This window comes from Vombatus ursinus, unplaced genomic scaffold (genome assembly GCF_900497805.2).
Source record: "Vombatus ursinus unplaced genomic scaffold, bare-nosed wombat genome assembly UNPS02014799.1, whole genome shotgun sequence".
Taxonomy (NCBI): Eukaryota; Metazoa; Chordata; class Mammalia; order Diprotodontia; family Vombatidae; genus Vombatus; species Vombatus ursinus.
Window position 1 is genome coordinate 22,471,815 of NW_020954577.1, and position 15,623 is coordinate 22,487,437.

The 15,623-nt window shown below is 39.3% G+C and overlaps 1 protein-coding gene across 3 annotated transcripts in view; it reads left to right on the forward strand.

The window, feature by feature from the left end:
• The window catches only part of MYRIP (myosin VIIA and Rab interacting protein), a 421,897-nt gene that overhangs the window by 317,532 nt on the left and 88,742 nt on the right, over window positions 1-15,623 (forward strand). The gene's annotated exons all lie outside the window — the stretch shown is intronic.

Below are 15,623 nucleotides of genomic sequence, written 5' to 3' on the forward strand. Positions count from 1 at the left end.
CTCCTTTAGAGTTGCTGTTCATGATTATCTGCAACATGTATGAGTGTATGTGTATGTGTGTGTGTGTGTGTGTGTGTGTGTGTGTGTGTGTGTGTGTGTGTGTGTGTATGGGGAAGGAGGGAGAGAGAGAGAGAGGGAGAGAGAGAGAGAGAGAGATCCAACTATAACAGATTGTTTTATTAGCAACCAATAACATGGGACAAGTAAGAGGGATGTGGTCTATAAGTAGATGGTCAGAACAGTAAAATCAAAGAGCATTAAGTAAATGAAACATAAGATGCAAAGACCCAGTAACTTCCTAATTTCAACACCCATTTCATTTCCATTCTCTTCAGTCTCTTAAACTATAAAAGGTTGATATCCTGGAAAATCATTGTCTTATAATAAGCCTCCCATCTCCAAGGAAAGCAGGAGTAGGACACAGAAAGTCTAAATTCATAATAAGTTGTGGAACAGGGACCCAGAATACTAACAGGAACACTTGGGATTCTCTTGGTGTTTTCCATGTAGTCTACACTGAATAATATCTGTTGGATATAATGAATGAATGATAGAGTGAACTGAGGAAGCAATGAATGGGCAAAGAACTCTGTAAGTAATATAAGGTTTGCATTTAATTGGGTACTCCTTCACAGCAGGAACTCTTTGCCTTTCTTTGTGTCTCCAGAATAGAGTAGGTATTTAATAAATACTTGTACACTTGATAACACATTTCTCTGGCATTTAGGTTAACATGGGGGGGTACTATATATTTATCATTATTCCGAATACGTGGGACCCACACTAAGGGGCCTTTACTTAATTTCCCCTTTTCTTCCTTCCACTCGAAACAGCACAGTCCTGTACAGGTCACCATGCCTTTAACTTTGCGTGTGTTCCACAGCTCTCTGCCAACAGCAATTCAGCACACAGAAGCCTTTTATGTGTTCTAGAATTCAAAGCTGTTATTCTGTAGTCTAAAAAACTAAATGTACTGCCTGCTGGTAATGAATGTTTAGGGAAATTTAAATAATGGATTAATGTGTAGTTTACCCTCTACCCAAATTTTAAGCATGGAGGGCCTGAGTAGATATGGGCTATATGGATGCAGAGTGATCATAAAATTCAAGTTAGTATCTATAGATTAAAAATAAAATTGATAACCTGAAACTTCAGACTTGGGGTTTCATCCCAGGCTATCACAGAATACCTGTGTAAAGCCTGTTCTCTGTGTGTGAATTAAAGTTGAATTAATCAAGTGATTTTGTTTATCATCCAATATTTCCATGAATTTCCTTTGATAGGATTGTTTCCACATCCACATGTGTTAACTTGTATTTTTCCAAATTGAAACGCATTTTATTTTCTACCCAGATTTCCAATTTCCTCAGACAATTTAGCCATAATGCCTGCCCTCAGCACCTCCGAACAGAGTCCTGTTTGCCAGCTTCGTTGAAATGTTGTTTACTTTCCTCTCCAGATTGTCAATGTAGAAAAATGAAATTGTAATAATGGGCCTTAATAGGCAATTCCAGTACCAGCCCCTGATGTAGGCATTTTACCATTTATTATTGATTTCGACTTGCCAATATTCAACTGGCATTTTCTTAGTGTAGTAAAATTCATGTCTTTTTACATTTGGATTGATTTTATATAACCACAGAGTTGTAAGTTATATGAGATAGATAGATGGATGGATAGATAGACAGATAGTTATATAATGTTAGGTTATATGTGTATATATGCATATGTGTATGTATATACACATATACATATATATGTTATTTAGCTGAAGTCCAGATTTGGCTAAAATCAGCCTTTGCCAAATAATCTCAAGGCTGACTAGAATAATCAATTAAACATGTAAATTTTGCAGGAGAAATATCTGCTTTGAGGAGTAACCACATAACGTTACCAGTAGCCAGGCAACTGCTATTGATGTTAGATGGCTAAACAGGGTGATAGTGACATAATGGCCACACAAAGAACATTAGTCAGTGAACTTAGTCAGATCTAAAAATTGAAAGGGACCTGAGCTTCTGTCTGTTCCAACCCTTGCCAAACAAAAGCATCCCCATGATAACATAGCTGACAAGAGGCCATCCACTCAGAGCTTGAAGACCTCTGATAAGGAGGTACCCACCATCTCTTGAGGCAACCCATTTCCCTTTTAGATAAGCAAATTTGTAGGAAATTTTTTTTTCTGCTAACATCAAGCCTAATTTAGCATCTTCATGACTAGCCTTGAAGAATTCCAAAGGACAGCAGGGAAGAAAGGAGTTCTCTCTCCTCTTGCCAACTCTGCCCCAACCCTCACATAGGGCAGAGCATTCATTTCCACCAATGAGCAGAGAGTTCCATACCATTGGGTTTGGAGAACCAAGGTTACATTAGTTTGAACATTTTCTCAGTAAGTGTGTGACAATATATTAAAATGTATGGCTGTTTGAATCTGGGACAATTCTGCTTACTTAAATACTAACAGTAAGATTGGGAACTAAAAGAAGATATAACCCCAGGACAGACACAGATTTAAAGTCTAGGGTTTTATAAACACACACTTGTATTTTTCACGCAGACTGGCTAATGGCTCAAGCTGCACATTCCATAGAGAATACAGTACATTGGAGCAGGGATCCTTAACCTGGGGTCTGTGAACATTTTTAAAAGACATTTTGATAAATGTGTTTCAATAGAAATTATTTCTTTTGTAATCTTACGATAGTTTATTTTATGCATTTAAAAACATTATTCTGTGATGGGGACCACAGGCTTCATCAAACTGCCATGACACTGAAAAGGTTAAGAATCTCTGCATTGGTGAGAGAGAGAGAGAGAGAATATGATGTATGATATGAGAATTCTTCCTGACATATGACCTGTAAGTCCTAGGTTACAATCAGGAAAAACTTATTTGTATATGTGTGTGTGTGTGTGTGTGTGTGTGTTTATATATACACATGAATCACCAGAGAAGTAAATGGCATGTGTGTTTGTATCTGAGTGTATATATATACTGTGTATATGATATATATAGATATACACACATATTTATATATAATATATACTTATATATAACATACACATATGTTCATGAATATGAATTGCAAAGAAGTAAAGAGTCTTTGTACACACACATACATGTACATATACATATGCATATGGAATATACTCTCTCATCACCTGTGCCTCTTAGAAATCTTAGGTTTAAGACCATAGAATTCCTGAAGGCAGTAATATATGTAACATGAGTCCCAAAGCCCATTGGCATGGGGCTCTCTCCTCATTGCTGTGGGGATTAGTGCCTCATGCCTGCATGAGGGGCAGCTTGGAGTAGATAAATACTGAACATGTACATACATACATACATACATATAGTTTTATGTATGTACATGCATGGTACTTCTCCCTGTTATCAACATTTTCCTCACTTTTGCAGAGCCAGCTGAAGATGATATTTGCAGCTCCCTATCCCTGACAGACTGCAGGTGACATATGGCATAATCAAGAACCCCCTCCCCACCCTGCCTTATTCCCAGGAGGACTGTTCACTTCCATCGCTACTTCTCCCTGCTGGGCCTTCTCTCACTTTTCAATAACAATTTCTCTATTTTAGAAAACCAGTCCCTGTTTTCAGTCAGTGGGGGAGAACTGGAAACAGGCAAATGGCCATGTTCTGAGTTTTTTCCCCATCACTTTTGAGCAACAAGCACTTTTCAAAGGGTCTCCATGACCTGACATGTGTCTGGTTGCTCTAATTTTCTGAGTTAGAAAAACTGTTTTCAATAGAAGTACTGAGTTCCCTCCCTTCCTACAATTTTAGGCTCGGTTTTGTTCTTTCGTCACTGTCTCTTTCTTTTAGCTTTCTTTTGTGCCTTAGCTCCCCCCAGGAGGGTGCTCAGTCAGTACTAGCAGAGCCTGTTCTCCCTTTTTGCCATCACCATTTTTGTTTCCTTCCAGCCTCCTCTAATTTATAAATTCTGCTGCTTCTTCCTCTCCTCACCACATCCCCTCATCTTCAGATACGTTGTCATAGGGAGCAATTTCATCCCCCAAACGTCACCCGGACCACTGGGTGATATTCCAGGTAGTAGCAATTAATGAATCACTATTTGTTCACTGCCTACTATGTGGCAAGAAGTGTGATGGGCACTGGAGATAAAAGTGACAGTGCCTGCCCTCAAGGAGCTTACATTCTATCTAAAGAAACAACATAATAACATATACACTCCTAAGTACAAAATATATGCAAATTTCATCATTAGCAACTAGGAGGGAAGGCAAGGGGAGCTGAACTCTCAAGGAAGCTAAGGATTCTAAGAGGCAGAAGTGAGGAGGGAACTTATTTTGGGCATTGCAGGAAGTGTTTGCAAATGAATGGAGACAGGAGAATGGCATGTCATAAGACATAGTAAGTATACTAGTTTGGCAAGATGATGGAATTCCTGAAGGAAATGATATGTGTAACCTAAATCCTAAAGCCCATTGGTATGGGACACTCTCCTCACTGGTGGAGATTGGTGCCCCCATGCCTTTATGAGGGGCAGGGCAGAGTGGATGAGAACATGAGAGAGGAGAGCTCTTGGTTCTCTTTTATTGAGTCTCTTTGGGTTCTTTAGTCTCTTTGGAATTTGGGTGCTTCTGGCTTCCAGCATTGAGAGAGAAGGTGGACGATGCCAACCCTGCTTCAGGGAGCTGAAGGGAGAATAAGACCTTGGGAAGAAGCCACATGAATGGAGCTGGCACCCTCCATCATGTCCCTCTTCCCAGCTTATTACACTAGAAATTTTGGAGAAATTTCCCTTTGAGTGAGATCTGGGACTCTCTCTTTCTTGGTTCAGCTGAGTTACATCATCAATCCCAAAGGGAGAGTTCCTTCACTCTGTATTGTCTGAAATATATTATCCTATGTATACTTTCTCTGATTTCTGTCTTAGTATCAACTTGGATAAATTAGTTTCTTTCCTAATTGCTATTTGTATTCATTGTGGACGTGGTATTTGGTGGGAAGAAAGTCAAGCTTTGGATATAGAGTTTAGGGTCCTCCTTCCCCCACTAATAAACACTGATCAGAAGTTTAGCTTGAACCTGAAAACTAATCCCCTAGACTACCAGTATTTAAGGAAGCAGGTAGATTATCGTTCTATTCCAACGCCCCTTCTCTTTGAGGAGAGGAGACTGGCCAAAGCTTCTGGCCCCAATCTCCTACCTCCCTTCCTGGCAGAAATTAAAGTCTTCTTTAGACAGGGATGCAGGAAGAAGAAACTAGATGAGTTTACCCTGTTTCCCTCCAAGCCACAAAACGATACCCCCATTTTGCCTGTGGGAGACAACTTTGTTACATATGTAATAAGCCTAGAATTATAGGCGGAAGCCACATTATAAGCAGGCCAGTGGCAATCAAATGAGAGACTCATTCTATCTATCACTTTTCCACATTTAATCTGCTCATGTTTGGGCATTTCCCTATTTTGGGTGGTTCCTGCTTTTTTATTCTTCTTTTTTCAACAAATTCCAGTCTAACTGAATGAAAATTATTCTGATATTCATAAGTGCTATTGTTCAAGGAATTTCATTGCTGTTCTCAAATTGAATTATATTAAATTGAATTATTTCAGTTGTGTTCTCATAGGAATATATTGCATTTACAAATTAATTTATTGCAATAGAAGAAAAACAGTTTTTTAAAAGGGCATGCATAATTAGCACCTTGAAGTTATTAATATTCAGAATATTATTTTAATCCTCTGCTAAAGCCCTTTGCTCATGACTACTTGGGGTGTGGAGGTGAACTTGTTTTTCAAAGGCTATACCAGTGGAGTCTAACCTAGGTCAGGTGCTACCATATTGGAAAAGCTTCAGGAGTGGGTCCCACAATGGATGTAGCTGTGTAGATGCCATCAGAGAGCCTGCCTAACTAAATGCAGAGAAATTCATTGATGGAAGGCTGGCCACCAAATGATGAATTCTTTTTCTTTTCTTTTTTTTACCCCAGAAACTCATGAAGACTCCCTACTTTACAACATTAAAAGGGTTGAAATCTTTGTTAAAGTGGGGAGTATCCATATTTTTTAAATGTGCTTTAAATAAAATAATGCAACTGTTTGAGCTCATCAGAAGAAAGATAGCTATTACAACATGAAGTTTTATCATAGTTATTACTAAGGCAGTATCATGGAAAAGATAGAGAGCTGGCCTCCCAGTCCAGATGACTTGTGTTCAAATCCTTCCTCAGACAGAATTTGAATGACCCTAGACATATCGTTTAACCTTTCAGTGTTCCCCACCCCACCTCCCAAAACCCCTGGCAATTCTCTAAAACAATAGGTTGAAGAGAGCATGCTAATCTGCACTAGTAAAGAGAGTTTCGTCATTAAGGAGCTCCATGTACCAAGGAAAATCACAGGTCCAGAAAAAAAATACTGATTTTAACATTTTAACTTCATCATTGTAGAGATGATGATGATGATGATAACATTTACATAGTGCGTTGCAAATATTATCTCATTTGATCCTAACAACAACTCTGGAGGTACATGCTATTATTATCATCATTTAACAGAAGAGTTCTTAGAGCAGTGCCTGGCATGTAATAGGTGCTTAATAAATGTTTATTGATTGACTGATTGAGGCATATAGTATTTGCCCAGCTAATAAGTGTCTGAGGCCCAATTTAAACACAAATTTTCTTGATTCCTATAGTAGGCCTGGATGGAATGTAGGGTTACCCAGCTAATAAGTGTCTGAAGCCCAATTTAAACACAAATTTTCTTGATTCCTATAGTAGGCCTGGATGGAATGTAGTTTATAAAGCCATCAGAGTAAGATCACAAATCCACTAAAATCCAAGAGGAGATGCTCTGTATAGTTTGATTATTGTATTTGAAATCTTCAAATGGAAGCCAGATGGTGTAGTGGCTGGAGAGCTGGCACTAGAGTCAGATCTGTGTTCAGATCCTGCCTTTGACACATCCTGGCTATGTGATCCTGGTCAAATTACTTAGTGACCCAGACTGTAAATTGCAGAGCAGATATCTATGTCCCTTGGTAGAGAAAGCTCCTCATTAGGAGCCTTCTATATTGAAGAAATCATAGATCGAATCAAAAACCAAAAATAAAAAGTCTTCAAAAACAAATATCTCACCAATGGTCTTATTAATAAGTTTTTTTTTCTCACAACTATCCAGAACATACCATTCCCAACCATTGTGCACAATAATCTGCTGTTTTAAGGTGATTAGTGAACAATCCATGTGACCTTCCTTTCCTACCTACGCTATTTACTGCTTTCTACTACTAATATGAATGTGTATCCAATCCCAAATAGTTCATACATTAGAAAAACAAACCATTAACTTAAATTAAGGTTAAAAAAATAGATTTTTGAAGGAAATTTAATAAAACATGTAAAGAGAATTGAGATTCATCCCTCACCCCTGGCATTCCTAGGGCAGCCAGTGTCCCAGATGGGTAAAGAAGTGGTGTAACTCAATCTTAATTACCTTTTGTTTTATTTATTTCCCTTTGTGAAGGTTGAGAGATCTAGAATTACTCCAACCAAATGAGCACATTAAGGCCACCCTTCTCCAAGGTAGATTTCTCTTACACTAAATAGTTCTTTATCTTTTGTAGCTTCCTCTTTTTTCAGAGAGTTGTACTCAATTAATTTACAATCCTATTGATGGAGAAAACAACATATGCTTAAATAAAAGGATCTTCTTAGAAAGGGTCTGAACTCCAAAAAAGCTGTTCTTCCTAATGTAAATGGTTTTTTCTATGTTTCGGTTACAAATATTTTCAGGAGCCAATGTCCTAAAAAAAAAAAAAAAGCTGACTCTAATTAATGAATACATCTCCAAGTATATCTGAAGACTGCTTTAGCCAGTGCTGTGATATTTGGTGCTACTCTAGCAGAATGTAAGCTTCCTTGGGGGGGAGGGGGTGCGGGTCTCAGTGAATTTTGCCTTTGTATGCCCAGTGACTTGCACACAGTAGGCACTTAATGAATGTTGAATTGTTGCATTTATTTGCTCAATCCACTGTAAGAGAAGGGAAAGGAAAGGGAGATTGGGGGGAAACGACTTTTTGTGATTTGTCTCCTCCCTCCTCAGGGTACCTGGCAACATTTTATGCCAGTTTTTCATATTACATAATACCAGGACATATCATAAACTCCTTCTTACCATGGTGGGGAGTGGAAGAAATCAATCTGCAAAAAGAAAAGAGAGCTGAGTGGTACAAAAATATTGATAGCTGGCATTCTTGGTAATGGCCAACAATTGATAAACTACTGATAGCTTCAAATATTAGGGAACAGCTAAATGAATTATGGCATTTTAACAAGAGGTCATGTGGCCAAGAGTCTCTCTTTCAAGGTGCAGCACAAGCACCCTCATCTCCGTGAAGCCTCTCCTGAGTGCCCGCCTCTCCTGAGTGCCTGCTCCAATTCTTGCTATTCTTCCTTAACTGCCTTGAAGCTAACTGCCTTATATTCAGTTGTATTTATTCTCTTTATGTTTATTCCGTATAAATGTTGTTGTTGTTTTTGTTTGTCCTTCGTTTCTGAAGAGGACCAGTGATATCATGAGGGTGATGCTTTGACTCATGCATGAACTGGATTTAAGTGAGGCAGAGTTGCACAGAATTGTCAGCGCCATTCTCTCTTCCAGAGTCATCAAAGTCCCAGTGGCAGGACAAAAGTCAAGATGACTGGCAATGGCCTGGAATGCAATGGATGACCTTTGATGTCTGACAGAGCTCTAGGTGCACCACAGCATCTGCTTCAGCTGCCTTTATGGCCATTGGAACAAATTGTTCTCATCTACCCATTCTGCTAGAGGGAGTCTTCACATGCTTGGGGTAGACATCTCCCCAATTCACTGATGGGTTCGTGGCCCATCAGTTACCCTCTACCTGGCTAAGCCCATCTGCTGAGATGGTTTACCAGGGTGTGGCCACTGTGCATGCTATAACTTCTTGGAGTGATACGTGAAAGTTGAGTGCCAAAGAGACACCGAAGGTAGATGAGCAGCCCTCATCCCAGAGGGGCTAGTCCTCCCTGAACAGACATCCCCTAAATGTACATCAGTACTGTTGAGTCCTGTAGAATGTTAGTTCCTTGAGAGTAGAGATTGTTTCCTCTTCTCATTTGTATGCAATGCCTGGTACATAGTAGCTATTTATTAATTGATTGATTGATTGGAAATCAACTGTCTGTCTCTCTGTCTCTCTCTCCCCTTTCCTCCCTCTCCTCTCCTCTCCTCTCCTTCCCATATAAATGTCATGGAATATTATGTATAGTACTATAGAATTGTGACAAATATGAAGAACGCAAAGCCTTTGCACAAGGCTGAGGTATCAGAATAGCACTGAATGCAAAACTACCTTCCATAACATATAGGGTCTGATAGGTATAGACTTCCTTCTTTCCAGAGCCTTTACCACATTCTTCGTAACTGATAAGATGCATTACTTCGATAAAAAGCATTTGGGAGTTACTGTCATTTCACTGGGGGGAGGGGAGCTACTATTTTATTATCTGAGGTGCAAGATATTCTCTTAGACAAGGTTCTGTTTGAAAGAGAGACCAATATGAAAAGATTATGAAATGCACCAAAAAATATGCTTTTTCTTTTTGAGTAGTCTCTTTTATTCAATGTCTATAGAATAGTTACTTTTTCCCAAATGCTTTCTGTGCAGCAGGAAATCAGCAGAGTCATTGTGACTTATCTGAGCATTAGCAACTGGGGGGGGGGAGACATTGGAAAATTCATTGTCATCATTCCGTGAATGCAGTAGGAAGAGGAGTCTCATTTTAGGATTATTAGGATTTGGCATCAGAGAAAAACCCTGAGCAGCCTGAAGTCTCTGCTTGGTTTCCAACCCCAGAGACTTCCAAATAAAATGCTAATCACAATCCCCTCTGTTCCTGAAACTGACAAAATTGGCCAGGCAGCTGCAAAATGGGAAGTGATTCCCTAGGGATGATGGGCTCACGTGCTTTTCTTCACCTCCACCCTCTTCCATTCTGATTGAGTCCCTACCATTCTTGGGGAGACGCATTTTATAGGATTTCATTTAATAATTCAGGAGCTATTTCAGCGAATCATCTTTTCCCAAAAATGTGTGTATGTATTTACATCTCACATTTTCTCATCTTTCCCATCAAATTCCATGTGATCCTATAACTGTGATGAGCTACAGAGAGACATCTCCTTGACACATCCCAAAGAGATCAATGTCCTTTCGGGGTGGACTTATTTATTCAATTAGCCAAGCCCCACCTAGCCTAGGACATTAGTTTATTTTCCTTCATAGTCCCCACAAAAGGCTGCAAAAGTCCAACAGATTTCAGAAGACACCAAAATAAATTAAGATTAGGGTTAGGGCCATACGAATTGTTATTGACACCATTGTTCTTGTATTTAATCATGGTGGAAATGCACAAACAAAATCAAATATTTAGCAAGTATTGGATGAGTAGCACTTAGCACAGTGCTTGGCCCATAATAAATACTTAATAAATATTTATAGACTAACTTACTGAGCAGACCCTATACTAGATACTAGTGGTAAGGCAGGGTTGGATTCAAATTATAAAAGATAGACTGTATCCTATGAGTAGGCTAATTGGTGTAGTATCGAGTGGTAGACTTGGAGTCAGGAAGGAAGGCCTAAATATGAATCATGAGTTTGATGCTTACTGGCCAAGCCATTTAATGTCTCTTAGCCTCAGTTTTCTCATCTCTACAATGGCGACAGGATTGTTGTAAAGATCGGTGAGAAGATGGATATAAAGTGCTTCGCAAACCTTAAAGCAATTTACTCGTGTTATTATTATTAGCTCTAAAGGAATTCCTAAGCTAATTGAAAAGAGAAATCTTATGTCCCCAGTAGGCTCTAAGAAGGCAAGGATGGTATCTGTCTTTTGTAGTCCCTATGGAATAAAGTTCAAGGCATATAACAAATAATAAATATATGCTGATTGGACAATCTATGTCTGTGAATTTTGGTAAATGAGTTAAGGTATCTGACTGAGTAAGCTAGTGAGAGGTGTGGAGGCTATGACAATTTGATGGGTAGATTAAAATGGGCAGGGGATCTATTTTCTGAAAGAGTTGATAAAGTGCCCCTCTAGTTTACATTCTGGCATTACACACACACAGGGCTAGTAAGAGACAAGCAAAGGCAGCTAGGTGGCACTGTGGATAGAGCACTGACCCTAAAGTGATGAAGACCTAAGTTCAAATCCAGTCTCAAACCAAACACTTGACACTTACTAGCTGTGTGACCCTGGACAAGTCACTTAACCCCAATTGCCTAAAAATTTTTAAAAAAAGAGATAGAAACTGTATAGTATGGTAGAAAGAGTACTGGATTTAGAGACAGAAGTCCTGGATTCAAATCTCTATCCTACTCCTGAATAACTGTGATTTAGGAAAATCACTTACCCCTTCTGGACTTCTGTTTCTTTATTCATAAAATGAGCAGATTGAGTTAGATTATTCCTAAATTCTCTTCTAATTCTAAATCCTATTAATCATAGCCTTGTTATAACTGCTGTTTTCAGTGTCCATGACCTGAGATTCTTTACAATTGGACCTTTTATTGTTCAGCGGTGTCCAACACTTCATGACCCCCATTTGGAATTTTCTTAGGAAAGTTACTAGAGTGGTTTTGCTATTTCCTTCTCCAACTCATTTTTACAGATGAGGAAAGTGAGGCAAACATGGTTAAGTAACTTGCCCAAGGTCACACAGCTAGTAAGTATCTGATGCCAGATTTGAACTCAGGAAGATGAGTCTTCCTGACTCCAGGCCTGATACACTATGGCACCACCCAGCAGCCCCACAGCTGATCCTACATTATATCAAAGTCTTTTAATATTTCAGTAGCCTAAATGCCCTCAATCAATGAATGAATGAATGAAAGATGAATTAATTAATTAACTTTAAAAGCATTTATATTCTAGTCATTCTGATAAAGATTAGAGTTGCAAATATAAAAAAAAAAAACTTGCATCATACTGGGGAGACAATGCATTTAGTGGAGTTGTGGCCAAGGAAGGGAGTTTGGTCTGGAGTCACAAGGAATGGTCCACAGAGCAGCCAGTTGACATGACCCTCTCAGAAGCCATGGTGATATTGATCTTACTGCTACACTGAGAGCAAGAGTTGTAAAGGGAGGGGGAGACCTAAGTCAAGATGAGATTCAATAAAGGATCCCCTCCAAATTCTGATTTATGAGCAAGTAGGGTTCTAGGATCATTTCTAAATATTGCTAGTTTGTTCAAATACAGGCTTTAAGTACGTCATAGGACAGGGCATTCATTCACTGATTTTAATAGAAAATGTCTATTTCAAGTACAGTGGTATTTGAGTGGCAAGCTCCTAATACTCTTCACATGCAAGCTTAGAGCTTGTCAGAAATGTTTAGTGAGTTGCTTGGCCGCGGTTAGGCTAGACTACAATCCTTTTGGGGATGGCTGTCAGCTTCATACAGTTGTATCCTGAGAGGCTTTGGCTCTTGTCAAACAGGGTGTTCGAGGAAAGCTGGAGATTGTGCTTTGACTAAGAGCTAATAGGAAGAGAGCACCTGGAAGTCTTTAGAAGGGCTCATCATATCACTGCTTTCATTCGACGTTTCTGCTTTATTTCATGTGTTTATTCTAAAATTGGTGTTTTAGAGTAAGCCCAACAGAATTCTGAGTGATTAGTAGCAAAGATGTGTGCTGAAGGAGCCATCTGGATCCACCCAGCACCTAGGAAAACCTGCCCTTTGGGGCAGCTGGCTAGCCCACGAAATATGCCATAGGGACCCACCAACCACATATCCTACAGGGTGGGATGCCTTGGATCCTTCCATCTTCCTAATTGGAGATTATTCAGTAAAATGACAAAGAGACAGTTCCTGATTCCCTCAGGTACTGTATCTTATAGGTACCTAGTTATTTATATGGTACCTACTCCCATTAGAATGTAACCTCTTTTAGGGCAGGGACTGTTTTTGCCTTTTTTTGTATCTTTAGAACTTGAACTTGGTACAGTGCCTGGTACATAGTACATGCAGAATAATTGCTTGTTGACTGACTGACTAAGTGTCAACTGAAATAATCTATAAAAGGGAAATCCAGTCTGCCAGAGCATACCAGTTATATCAACTAGAATAGGAATACACGATATAGTAAAAGAAAGAACACTGGGTCTGAAGTCAGAAGTTTTGAGTTCTAAGCTTGTCTCTGATGCTCATTACCTATATGAATTTGAACGAATGAATGAGTGAATGAAAAAATATATATATTAAGCCCTTACTATGTTCCAAGCACTGTGCTAAGTAATAGAGATAAAAATAGAAAAGTAAGGCAGTCCCTGCTTTCAAGAACTTTACTTTTTAATATGGGGAGACAAGAAATATAAGAGGATTTAGCTGTAAGCCAGATGGAAAGGTCCCACGGTCCTTAGGGTGCAACAGGAAAGCAGATGGCAATGCATTTTTCGAAATGTCATTCCACTGATAAAATTCTAATTGTTTTTGGTATTCAGCCACTTAATAGTGCCAAGGTCTTTGGTGGTAAGAATTTGCTTTTCTGGGTCTTTAGTAGCTGTGACTACTGAAGAGGTGAGGGCTGCAACACCAGCAGGCACCTGGCCAGATTTCCACAAGGGTTGCTTCCCTAGTCAATGGCTGTGGGGACCAGGCTAGAAGCTGACTGGTAATCTAGGGGATGCTGCTATTCCTGGAGATCTGGGGTTCAGTGTCTTGGGCTATCTCCACTTGGCACTGAGGGAAGATGGTGGTCAAGGTCACGGTGGTTTGACATGGCTGGCACGTGCCACCTCTTGTGTCTCTCCAGATTCCCTGTTACTTCAGGTAGGCTGGCTTACCTGCTCACTTGATGGCAATTAGACAGCAGCTGATGTTGGCGCAAGTTACTTAACCTAACTCATCAGCGTTTGTCTTCTCAAATGTCAAAGAAGAGGGTTGGAATAGCTGTCCTCCGAGGTCCCTGAATGAACCCATAAACTTTTGCTATCACTTGAGGGATCTTGAACAACTGTGCTGCCTGAGCCCTAAGCTATACATCCTTCCTGTAGATATTCAGAAGACTTGGTTTAGGCCTGTGTTAGGGCTGCCCAATCTGGTCCAGTTTGCTTGGGGTTTGATACTATTCCACCCCATTGTACAATGGAAAGAACACTGAATTTGGACTCAGAGGACCCAAATTCAAATCTGGCAAGCCAACAGTGGAATCATATCCCCTGCTTGTATTATTAGCCACTGGACTTTGCAGCTTTCAACTTCCTCTCTGCATTGAATTTGTAGATGTCTAGGGACCAAAAATAGGACATGATTTATAGAAGGTCTCACAAGTACTATGCTTTGGTGTTTTGATTTGGTTTTTTTGCCCTTTTGTGGTTTACTGTGATGGGGGTTTGAAAACACACCTTTCCTTGATGTCCAGAAGGGGAATTTGGTATTTTTGGTTTAAAGTTTTAACTGGTTCAATCAGTACAAAGTTTGATTCTTCCATAGTGCAGCAAGTTGAACATGAGCATAGAGAATCTTGCCTTCTCTGGGGCAAGTTCAATGTGCCAGTATCTAAAAGTAGATTTAAGCTCTCAAAATCATTGTTCTTATGAGACTCGTCCTAATAATCACCTGAACTTGCATAGTAATATAGAGCTTAAAAGCATTTTAATTTTGCTAATGCATAGCTAAGATCACAACATTACTCTGCTCCAAAACCTACAGTGGTTTCCCATTATATATAGAATAAAATGTAAAGTAGTTATTCTGACATTCAAGGCCTTACACAATCTAACTTCAATCTGCTTCCCTAGCCTCATTATTTCCCTTCATATTATCCTAGGTTTCAGTTAAAACTGAACTACTCAACACTGTCTGTTATTACCTTGCCTCTTCCTGTCCTTATCTAGCATGGGGATGATCTAAATTCTTAGAATGGGCTTTGATTCTTGTCTACAACAAGTAAAATCTCTCTCTTCAAGAAATCATTTCATGGTCTCCTCCTCCCTAAAGACATCTCAATCCTTGCAGCCAGAGATGATTTTTCTCTCTTCAGATTTCCCCTGGTACTTGGATTTCTCCTTTGCCCTTTGGACATTCTGCCTCTCTACTTGATATTCAGCATATGCCCAGTCCTCTCATTAGGTCGTAAACTTTTTGAGAGCAGAGACCTCTCCATGCTTAGCACAATGCCTTGTACATGGTACCTGAGTTAAATTATCTCTTTACAATATAAAGTGTAAACTCTTTGAGGGCAGACTAAAATTTAAATTTAATTTAAATTTAAATTTTATTTTATTTTAAATTAATTTAATTTAATTTAATTTAATTTTAGTCTTTGTATCCCTAACACTTTACACAGTATAGGTAGTTAGTAAATGCTTACTAAAACAGATGGATTATGGTGGATGGTGGTAGGCAGTGCATCCTCATTGTACAGGTGAGGAAAGTGAGACCAAAGACCTTAATTACCAGATAAATGGTGGTGGTTTTTCATCCTTTGTTCTCGAGGAGGACTGATGACATCTTGAGCATGATGTCTTAACTTGCCCATGAGTTGGATTTGAGTTAAAAGAAGGGCTCAAACCCAAGTCTTCCAAGTCCCACATACAGTGCTT